Source organism: Anolis carolinensis, chromosome 3, assembly GCF_035594765.1.
Source record: "Anolis carolinensis isolate JA03-04 chromosome 3, rAnoCar3.1.pri, whole genome shotgun sequence".
Lineage (NCBI taxonomy): Eukaryota > Metazoa > Chordata > Lepidosauria > Squamata > Dactyloidae > Anolis > Anolis carolinensis.
This window is the reverse complement of record NC_085843.1, coordinates 14,441,583-14,453,125: the sequence shown is the minus strand read 5'-3', so window position 1 is coordinate 14,453,125 and position 11,543 is coordinate 14,441,583. Positions and strand designations below refer to the sequence as shown.

Genomic DNA, 11,543 nt, shown 5'->3' with positions numbered 1-11,543 from the left:
ATATAGGTAAATAGTCTCTCCTTGTTCTTCTTCTCTTGTTCTGTAATTGTTGTCTCCCTCTCTTTAAAGTTATACAAACCTAATAAATAATATTCCGGTTTACACTCAAATTCCAGTTTTAGTATCTTTTTACATTCTTTGTGGATTGTTTTCCAATACTTTTTTATTATCTTACAATTCCACCACATATGATAATATGATCCTACTCGTTCCCTACAGTGCCAACATCTATTGTCTCTGCTTTTATACATTAATCCTAGTTTTTTTGGCGTCAAATACCATCTATGTATTGTTTTCAGCCAGTTTTCTTTTAAATCAGTGGAGTAACATAGTTTAATTTTTTTGTTCCAAATAGTATGCCATTCATCTATAGTTATAGATCTACCTATATTTCTGGACCATTTTGTCATTGATTCTTTAACTATTTCGGTTTCCGTATTCCATTCTAACAATTTTTTATAAAGGATTGTTATAGTTTTTTTTCCCTTTTCAGCAGATTATCCCAGAAGCCTGTAGTGGTACTGAAACCTAGTATTTTGTCTTTTTTATAATATTCTTTTAGTTGGTGATATTGTAGCCATGTGACATTCTTATATTCTTTTTTAATATCCTCCCATTCTTTCATGGGGGGTGTAGATATCCCCGCCTCTGTTTTCTTAATAATTTCCGAGTATGTCGGCCATTTTTGCCAGCCGAGCAATCTACGTTGCGTTGCCTCTAACGGAGACAACCAGAGTGGAGTATTCTTATAAAAGAATCTCTTGTATTTTTGCCAGATTGCCAATAATGCTGCTCTGATAAAATGGTTACCAAATTGTTTATCTATTTAGCACCAAAATATCACGATGTACAGTAGAGTCTCACTTATCCAACACTCGCTTATCCAACGTTCTGGATTATCCAACGCATTTTTGTAGTCCATGTTTTCAATACATCGTGATATTTTGATGCTAAATTCATAAATACAGTAATTACTACATAGAATAACTGCATATTGAACTACTTTTTCTGCCAAATTTGTTGTATAACATGATGTTTTGGTGCTTAACTTGTAAAATCATAACCTAATTTGATGTTTAATAGGCTTTTCCTTAATCCCTCCTTATTATCCAACATATTTGCTTATCCAACATTCTGCCGGCCCGTTTATGTTGGATAAGTGAGACTCTACTGTATTGAAAACACTGACTGCAAAAATGCGTTGGATAATCCAGAACGTTGGATAAGCGAGTGTTGGATAAGTGAGACTCTACTGTATAATTATTATTATATCCTATTATTATATTATCCTATTAACATATTTTATATCATTATATTATATTTTTATATTCTATTATTATATCATTCATTCTATTATTATTCTATTATTGTAGTATATTATCATATTATTACTATTATATTATATTATAATTATATTATTCATTATTCATGACTATATTGAAACTAGAATAGAGAGAAATCAGTGTGGAAACTTTGTGAAGCTTAAACTGCAAGAAGTACCATAGATTGTTGTACATGGAAATAACAGTAGTAAATAGTTTTTGATTTATTAAACACAATTATATATTACACTTATACAATTTTTGTTATTTAAACTATACATATTGCGAAATTATGGGGTTTTATTTCTCAAAGTGACACAACACCCAAGCCATGCTAGGTTTTTTGGCGAATTTTGACACACCAAGTGCAAAAGCTCGACCATCACTGCCCTATACTTTCCACACCAGGGGTCCCCAAACTAAGGCCCGGGGGCCAGATGCAGCCCATCAAAGCTATTTATCCGGCCCCCACGGCACAAGGGCAGAAGGGGGTTGGACTAAATGACCCAAGGGATCTCTTCTTCTCTTACAACCCTTATTATTATTATTATTATTATTATTATTGACACAACAACATTGTATGACACAGCAAACAAGATAGATACGCTGGATTTCGTATAACAAAATCACAAGTCGAACACTTCCCAAGTGTCTAGGACTATGTGATGTATTTATTATTATTATTATTATTATTATTATTATTATTATTATTATTATTAACATTGAGGCTGGGTGGCCATCTGTCAGGGGTGCTTTGCTTGTGCTTTTGGTGCACAGAGGCAGAAGGGGATTGGACTAAATGGCCCAAGGAGTCTCTTCCAACCCTCTTTATTATTATTATTATTATTATTATTATTATTAACATTGAGGCTGGGTGGCTTTGCTTGTGCTTTCGGTGCACAGAGGCAGAAGGCGGTTGGACTCAATGGCCCAAAGGGTCTCTTCCAACCCTCTTTTTATTAGTATTATTGTTATTAATTATTATTGTTGTTGTTGTATGACACAGCAAACAAGATAGATATGCTGGATTTCGTTTCACAAAATCACAAGTCGAACACTTCCCAAGTGTCTAGGACTGTGTGATGTATTATCGGATGATGCGTGCAGATCCCAGTAGGGTGGCCTTTTGCAGTTGGCAGATCGTAATTTTGTCAATGTCTATTGTTTCCAAATGCCAGCTGAGATCTTTTGGCATGGCACCCAGTGTGCCCATCACCACCGGGACCACCTGCACTGGTTTCTGCCCGTGGTTGTTTATTATTATTATTATTATTATTATTATTATTATTATTATTGCTCGGTGGCCAACTATAATCCGGCCCTCCAGCGGTCCGAAGGATAGTGAACTGGCCCCCTGTTTGAAAAGTTTGGGGAGCCCTGTTCCACACTGTCCCTGATTGTCAGAAGGTGTATTCTCCCTTATTGGTGTTTGGACAGCCTGGCCTCACTGACCCACAGGTTTGTGAGTTGGAGGCGTGCAGGAAGCCCAAGGAGGAGTCCCTGATCTTATGGGGCGGGAGCTTCTTCTGCCTCGGCCTCCTCCCCATTGGCGCACGCAAAGGGCCCGCCGGGGGCGGAGTGGGAGAAAGGAGGAGGAGGAAGCTAGGCGCACCTTTCGCCTTCTTCTTCCAGGCTGGAGGGTTTGGAAAGAGGCTCGAAGGGAGCCAAGACAGCCAGGGCGAGCTCTCACCTTTCCCTCACCTGGAGCGGGAAGGAGGAGGAGGAGGAGGAGGAGGAGCGGGCTGCGCCGGAGCCTCTTTCTCCGGGCTGGAAGCAGGACAACAATTCTGGAGAGAAGGAAGAAAGAGTTTATCTTGAGAGCGCACAGGTGCGTAAAGGCGCGGAGCTGGAGGGAGGGAGGGAGATGCCTTCCTTCTTGGACTAGTCCTTACTTTAAGAACTTGCCTCTCTCTTAAAGTAAGGAGAAGGTTCAAAACCCGCCGGTGCAGTAAGTTATGGAAGGATTCCCTTTACAGTTGGATATACTGTTATTCATCATACTTTACAAACACTTGGAGATACTGTAATTCATCCGGATGCACCTACTTACCTTTTGGGTGTTTCTGGCAGCGTTGGTCTTAAGTACTGTACTTCACGTCTCACTTATCCAACATAAACGGGCCGGCAGAACGTTGGATAAGAGAATATGGTGGATAATAAGGAGGCATTAAGGAAAAGCCTATTAAACATCAAATTGGGTTATGATTTAACAAATTAAGCACCAAAACATCATGTTATACAACAAATTTGACAGAAAAAGCAGTTCAATACGCAGTAATGCTATGTAGTAATTACTGTATTTACAAATTTAGCACCAAAATATCACGATGTATTGAAAACATTGACTACAAAATACGTTGGATAATCCAGAACGTTGGATAAGCGAGTGTTGGATAAGTGAGACTCTATTGTATTCGTGTTTTACTCCATGTAAACATCGCTGGATTTTAATAAATGTTTAAAAAATACTGTTAGGCAACTCATGGTGCATTTTGCATGGATTTTCCCCTCCCTGTCTCTTGAAACAATGCCTGTTGACAAGCTTGAAGTAGCCTTCCCATCCTAATCACTTGTTTGCTGCAAAGTATTGTAAGACTCATAGAGTTGGAAGAGACAACACAGGCCATTTAGTCCAACCCCCTGCTGTGCAGGAAGAGCACAATCAAAATACCCTAACAGATAGCCACCCAGTCTCTGTTTATAAGCCCCCAAAGAAGATTTTATCTGTATATCTGGAACTGATAACTACCCCATCTCACTAGAGCATGAATCAACTTTAAATCCGGTTTCTGCCTCCTGCAGAATGCTGGGGTTTGTAGTTTGGTAAGGCCCAGGGCCTGTCTGGCTGAGCTGTTTAAAGCCCCCTCCCTAAAGTGGATTTAAAGTGGGCCCAAGCTCTAGTGTGAGGTATGTTGTCTGGAAAGGTGTTTGATGCGCAGGCTCCTGCTCCTGAGCAGACTTGCCTAGAATTGAGCTATATTTATATGTGTTTGTTTATGTTTCTCCAAGTTTCCTGTCGACTTATGGCTACCCCATACATTCTATAGGGTTTTCTTAGTCAGGCAGTAGTTTTGCTCTGAAATATTGTCTGTAGCACCTGATATTCACTGACTGTCTCCTATACAACTTCTGACCAGATCTTGGCCCATGATCAGATGGTTCTGGTACCTTTAGATATTTAAGCATACTTGCAGTTAAAGCACAGAATAAAGTGAATGATGACAATGATGAGAAGAATAATAATAGCAAAAGCAGTAGATGTAGCTGCCATGAAAACAAGGACAAGGTACTATAATGCAAAATATAAAAATGCTTACAAGGTAAATAAATAAATAAATATGTCAAGGAAAAGGAAAATGTATAGGTAACTTTTCCAGGGTCACACAGTGGATGATTTCTTAGGCCCCATCTGCACTGCCATATAACACAGTTTAAGAATCCAGATGATATTCTTTGAATTAGATTATAGGGCAGTGTAATAATAATAATAATAATAATAATAATAATAATAATAATAATAAACTTTTATTTATATCCCGCCACCATCTCCCATAGGGCGGCTTACAAATAGCATACAATGGTGCCACACAACATATAAAATATCAACATTAAAAACCAATAACATTTAAAACCAGACATAAAATTAGCAAGAGCAATAGCGTCAATAAAATATGTCAATAGCCATTGATTAGAAGATCCATGCTGTCAATGTAACCTTCCTAGTCTAGTCTAAAGATAGTGTGGACTCATATAGTCCAGTTCAAAGCAGGCAGCCTGGATTCAGAAACTGGACTATATGGCAGTGTAGATCCAACCTTAGACACCTGCTTATCTAGGGAGCCCTGGGTGTATGTAACAAGGAATTTTCTTCACAACACCCCTGAGTGGTAAGTCACACTGGAAATACTGACTGGCTTCCCATCACCCAGCAAGCAGTGGGATTTGAACACAGGACTCTTCAAAATGGAGTACTCTGACCATTCTGCAATACTGACATGATGAATATCTTTGAGTGACTCATGGGATATGTATTGCATGTGAATTTCCCTACATTTTCTAGAACCTTGTTAAAATGTTATTGTCAGTTAGTGCACAATAAATGCAATTTCTATCATCTCAAGCTGCCCAACTAAGTTAAATGTGATTAGGGTGTCTTGAAGTCAGGTTTATAATACGATAGTGTAACTGCTGTGCAATTTTTAATTCTGAGAATATTTTCCAAGTGTTTGAATAGTACAAGGGGAGACGTTTTGCTTTAATTTTCCAATAACCATATTGCATTTGTAGCGACACAGTGTTTACTGGAATGAAATTCCCGCTGAGATGTTTAAGACTTGCTTCAGCCTAATGATTGCCAGCTAATTCTGTGTGTCACGCCAAGGATTGACTTGCTCACTTAAGGGTTACACTAACAGAGCAACAAATGGGAAAATCCATATTTAAGGGTAACATGCAGGCATTGCACTTCTCATGGTTGACAATGGTTGACAATATTTAGATTCCACCTAAACATTAGAAAATACTTCCTGACAGTAATAGCTATTCAACTGGAATATGTTGCCTCAGAGTGCAATGGAGTCTCCTTCTCTGGAAGTTTTTAAACAAAGGCTGGATGGCCATCTATTGGAGTGCTTTGCTTGTGTGCTCCTTCATGGCAGAATAGGATTAGACTGGAGGGCCCTTGGGCTCTCGACCAACTCTGTGGTTCTGTGATTCTATCATTATAGGTTTCTGTTGTACGTTGATCTCGATCCATACGCTTTTTGCTGTTCCATGGTGTTGTTTTCGATGTTAGATTTCTGTGATGTCATATCTAAAATGAGAGGAAAAACAAAGCAAAATTGGAATTGCTCTGCAATAAGGAAACAGCCACAAAAATTGGTGAGAAGACGAAGCAGTCTGGTACAAATTCATGTGCACTTGCTTTTATAAATGAAGACAAGTCAGTGATTAAGTAAAAGGTGCATTGTTATGCATTCTGTGCTGCATTTTTGTTGGTGATTTATATGTTAGAGTAAGAGCAGGGTGAGTGTTTAATGAAATAAGGAAAAGTGGCACATCTCCCAGTAAAACCTGGTATTTTATTTATTTATTTATTGTGTCGGAAGCGAACCGAGAGTACAGTTGTAATGTATTTAAAAATGCAAACTAAGTTAAAAACTTGGCATTATACTAAATATCCTTTGACCAGAAGCTGACCACTTGGAGTGCCTCTGGTGTCACTGTAAAAAGGTCCTCCATAGTGCATGCGGCAGGGCTCAGACTGCATTGTAACAGGTGGTCTGTGCTTTGCTCTGTGCCACACTCGCGTGTCGTGGACTCCACTTTGTAGCCCCATTTCTTAAGGTTGACTCTGCATCTCGTGGTGCCAGAGCGCAGTCTATTCAGAGCCTTCCATATCTCCTAGTCTTCTGTGTGCCCAGGAGGGAGTTTCTCATCTGGTATCAGCCACGGATTGAGGTTCAGGGTTTTAGCCTGCCACTTTTGGACTCTTGCTTGCTGAGATGTTCCTGTACCTCTGTAGATTTTAGAAAACTGTTTCTTGATTTAAGGCGCTGGCGTCTTGGCTGATATCCGAACAGGGCATGGCCCAGAGATGTCTTGCCCTGGTCCATTCATTATTGGTTGGTAGTTCCCGGCGAATGTCATGTGGTACAATACTGGCTAAACAGTATAATTTCTCCAGTGGTGTGGGGCACAGAGATCCTGTGATAATGTGGCATGTCTCCTTAATAGCCACATCCATTGTTTTAATGTGGTGAGATGTGTTCTACTCTGGGCATGCTTGTTCAGCAGCAGACTAGCAAAGCACATGCGCAGATGTCTTCACTGTGTCTGGTTGTCATCCCCAGGTTGTGCCAGTCAGCTTTCGTATGACATTATTTCTAGCACCCACTTTTTGCTTGATAGTCAATCAGTGCTTCTTGTAAATCAGAGGATGGTCCAGGGTAACTCCCAAGTATTTTGGTGTGCCGCCATGCTCCAGTGGGATTCCTTCCCAGATAGTGCTTGTCTGTTTTTAAGGTGGAAAGCACATGTCTGTGTTTTAGATGGATTAGGAATCAGATGGTTTTCCCAGTAATAGGCAGTAAGAGCACCTAAAGCTTCAGAGAGCTTCTGTTTAGCCATTTTAAAGCTTCCTGCTTGGGTTGTGATGGCACGATCGTCAGCATCGATGAAACTCTCTGTCCCTTCTGGCAGTGGCTGATCATTTGTGTATATATACCAGTAAAACCTGGTAATATTCTGGTAATGGAAGAACTCCAAAGGTGCTAGTGGCTTCTCTTCATTCTGGAAAGAAGTGAGTAATAGGGTGTGTTGGGGTTCATTTTTATAGATTTTAAAACTGACTTGGAAGACAAAATAGAAGGCATGCTTATAAAATGTACAGATAACATCAAATTGGGAGGGTTAGCTCATATCCCAGCAGAAAAGATTACAGGTCAAAATGACCTTAACCGAACTGAGAATTCGGTCATAACTAACAAAATGAATTTAACAATAAGAAGTGTAAGGTACTGCATTTAGGCAGAAGAAATGAGATGCACAATATAGGATAGTTGACGCCTGTCTTGACATCAGTGAGAGGGATCTATGAGTCTTAGTAGACCACAAACTGAACATGACTCAACAGTGTGCTATGGCTGCTAAAAAAAGTCAATGCAGTCCTGGGCTACATCCATAGGAGCTTAGTGTCTAGATCGAGGGAAGTTATCATCCCACTCTATTCTGCTTTGGTCAGACCTCACCTGGTATATCAGCTTCAGTTCTGGAGTCAAGAACAAGTCAAGAAGGATATTGACAAGCTACGGGGTGTCCAGAGAAGCATGACTGAAATGGCCAAAGGTCTGGAAACTGTATGGATCAGTGTGTTTAGCTGTGAAAGAGAAGGTTAAAAGATGATATGATAGCTCTGTTTAAACATTTGAAAATATGTCAAATTGAAGATGGAGCCAGCTTGTTTTCAAGATAAAATGAAGAGTGGAAGGGCTACATTCTCCTTCATCAGATCTTGGACGGCCGCACCCTCCACTTTGTCCCTTTTAAAGTATTTTAATGGGGCAAAATTACCCCACCTCACACCCACAGGAGCCATGGGAACAGTTTGACATCATTTGTGGCTGGGCCATTTAGCGCAGGAGAGACCTTTTTTAAATGGGAAAAAGTTAACATCTGGCTGACATCCTGTTTACGAAACAATTTCTCCTAGTCCCAAGTCAATAAGGGATCCCCCTTCCATGTTGTCTAGAGGGCTGCCTGCTATCTGAGGTCTTCACTTTCACTTCTCCAAGTTAAAGGAAAAATAGAAATATTGAAAGCAACAATACTATAATTTCTTCAAAAGTGAATGCTCTTGCAACAGTGTGAGGCATTGAGATGAATCATTGAGCCAAATATTTGTCTGGTGGTGATTGGTTTTTTTTCTATTTTATCTCCTTACTCCTTGATTGCAGCATGTGAAAGTCTAGCATTAGGTTATTCTATTTTTGTGGGTGGGGACTGTGAGGTTAGATTGTGTCACAGCTAACATTCACAGAATGAAATGGGAGTTTAACCAAGAAACCAAAGAGAAAGACTGAATCAAGCGATGCCTTTGTCCTCTGGTTTGCTATCAAGTTACTGCACTTGGGAGAGAAATGGGTCTGACTTCTGTTTCAACTGAACAACTTTGCCTGGCATTTTTCCCAATGTGCAATATAATCCTAAGGGTTAAAGTAACCTATGGTGTCAGGAAAGGTGAAATTCTGCACATTGCTGCTTTGTTTTCTGTGACTGGGTTAATGCTCCAAATCTCGGTTAAATGAAACCCTTTCAAAGATGAAAACTGGGCCAAGCAACATCAGGGTATGGTTAAGATATTTAAAGTTTTTTCATGAGTAAGAACGCAGATTTCTAGAGATTCTGCAACAGTTTGCTTTGGCCTGATCTTACTGGGAAGGTGATTCCACTTACTCTTCTCTCATTGCTTTCTGCTGAGAGAAAAAATGAAAACATCTTTTGAATGTTAAACTTTGCACCAAATGAAATAAGTTTAGGAGAAAGTGACAGGAGGCAAGAAAAACTGGGGCATTATACAATGAACTGAAAATAATGGTTTAACAGATTAATACTTAGAATAGTTTTAATATTTTTCTACTTTAACAAAATGCCATGGTGTTGGAAACATGATTTAAACCACAGTTGAATTAAAATGCAAATACGGGCCCTCACAGTTGATTATGCTAGTTTAAAAAAATCAGGATTAGTTGATTAAACATATAGGAGGTTTTTCACAGGTATAGAACTACCAACAAGATTGGCACCTGCCATTCTGCACTGGGGCTGAGGTTTTACCAATAGAGGCAGCACAATGGAAAGGAATCATGGCATCAAACAATGTTATGATGAGGTTGGTTTGTCTGGGAAAACTGACTAGCCACCCTCACTCACTTATTTAGAATGGCTTAGTAAAATGACAACCCATATATACCATGGTAAAACCAAGGTTTGCTTTTTTGAATGGATAAAGGGACATGGATAGTTGAATCTTACTCAACTGCTGGGAATGCCTGCCCTGTTTGGCACAAGTCTGCTCATGCAAAGCAGGTGAACATAGCATTGAACAAAATATGCAGAATAATCACAAGATGTCTTAAACTTACACCTGTTGATACAAGCTAGCTGGCATTGCCCCCCCCCCCCCCCCCCCGATGTGTGATGGGAAGTTGCTGCTAACCTTGAGAGAAATAAGGTTGAACACCGTGAAAGCCATCCACTGCATACCTATCAGCCTCCTCCCAGTAGACTCAAATCAAAGAAAAGTTTCATGAAGACCACCACTCCTCTTGACATTCCCCCAACAACAGCAAACTCATCCCTCTGGGCAGCTAAACCAGGAAATCCCAATTGGATGGCCCCCCACGAGGGTCTTCCTCCAACAGCAAACCAAGAATGGGCAACTTGGAAGTCCCTGAACAGACTCAGAAGTGGACTGGGCAGATCAAAAGACAACCTGGCAAAATGGCACTATCTAAAAGAATCCTCCACCTGTGCGACTGTGGAGCAGAACAGACAACTCGCATCTGTATGCTTTTCCACAGTGTCCTGCCACATGTACCGAGGAAGAATTGTTTGAGGCTACAGACAATGCGATCGCTGTTGCCCGTTTTTGGTCAAAAGATATTTAGCAGCTTGTGCTCCTTCTATTTTTATCAGTTTTGTACCAGTTTATGCAATTCTTTTGATACAAAATAAATACATAAACAAATAAAATTGAATCTGTGGGTGCAAAATCCGTGGATACAGAGGGTAGCCACTGGATTCTTTGTACGGTAAAATCAGAAGTTATCTGTGTTTATAAACATCTGCCTCTACTCTTGCAAAACAGAAAACACAGTTCCTAAACCAGAGACAATATATTTATTTGAATATAGGGTTCAAAGCCAATACTTAGTGTTACCTGAAGACCAATAACATTGTACAGACAGGCCAGCGAGTACAACATACAGATTCACCCAAGCAAGACTTGCATGAACTAGAAAATGGGATTATGCCAGGCAGACAGTTTAAAAGCCATGACTCAGGTCAGCTGTAGGCACTGCATAATTACAGTAAGTCTCTAATGCTGCCTGGATCAAGTTGGTATGTAGCTTTTGACTGCAATTTATGCCAACTACACCAGGACAACCATGCAATATATGGCTATGTATTCAAAGCAGAGCTTGGAAAAGTTACTTTTGGTGACTACAATATCCAGAAATCAATTTGTCAATTGCACTGCTGGTTGAGGGCTTTCCTATAGTCAGAAAAAAAAAACAACCTTTTCACGCTCTAGTCTAATAGCACCCGGTAAAGCATGCTATTTAACATGTAGTATGAATAGGTGATAAAAACCAGGGCTTGGAAACCTGAGCATGCTATTGTTTGAGCAACACAGAAAACACTTGTAGGAAGCAAGTGTTACTAATTTCTCAAATTTGTAATTATTAAGACCTGTAAGACTTAATCAGGTGGAAGAAACTAAATTTCTGCAAGAGGGAAGTTAATCCACTTGTTTTCAGTCTGAAAAGCCTAACACGTTTATATTTAATCATTTTAATGAGCAGCTTTGTCTGTTCAGATACATCTACGTTGTTTTACGCTGTTTGTTTCTGTGGCATTACCACTTCCTTCCATTCTGAAAAATCAAGGCTGGCTTTTTCCAGTTGCTTGTTTTTGTGAGTTCCTTGTACAATTTGTGGC

The 11,543-nt window shown here is 39.8% G+C and overlaps 1 protein-coding gene and 1 long non-coding RNA gene across 9 annotated transcripts in view; one reads left to right on the top strand and one right to left on the bottom strand.

Annotated features, from left to right (window-relative positions):
• Positions 1–2,881: 2,881 nt before the first annotated feature.
• The window catches only part of sytl2 (synaptotagmin like 2), a 93,004-nt gene continuing 84,342 nt past the window's right edge, over positions 2,882–11,543 (top strand). For 4 of the 8 annotated variants that reach the window (XM_062977075.1, XM_062977079.1, XM_062977076.1 and 1 more), the window contains exon 1: positions 2,883–3,150. The gene's annotated coding sequence lies outside the window, so the exon portion shown is untranslated. Of the gene's footprint in view, positions 3,151–11,543 lie in introns of all 8 variants that reach the window. The other 4 variants (XM_062977078.1, XM_062977077.1, XM_062977080.1 and 1 more) reach the window with 3 other exon arrangements.
• LOC134297979 (uncharacterized) overlaps positions 5,505–11,543 on the bottom strand; it is a 35,976-nt gene continuing 29,937 nt past the window's right edge. Inside the window, exon 2 of the long non-coding RNA XR_010004935.1 lies at positions 5,505–6,135. This is a non-coding gene — a long non-coding RNA (uncharacterized LOC134297979). The remainder of the gene's footprint in view (positions 6,136–11,543) is intronic.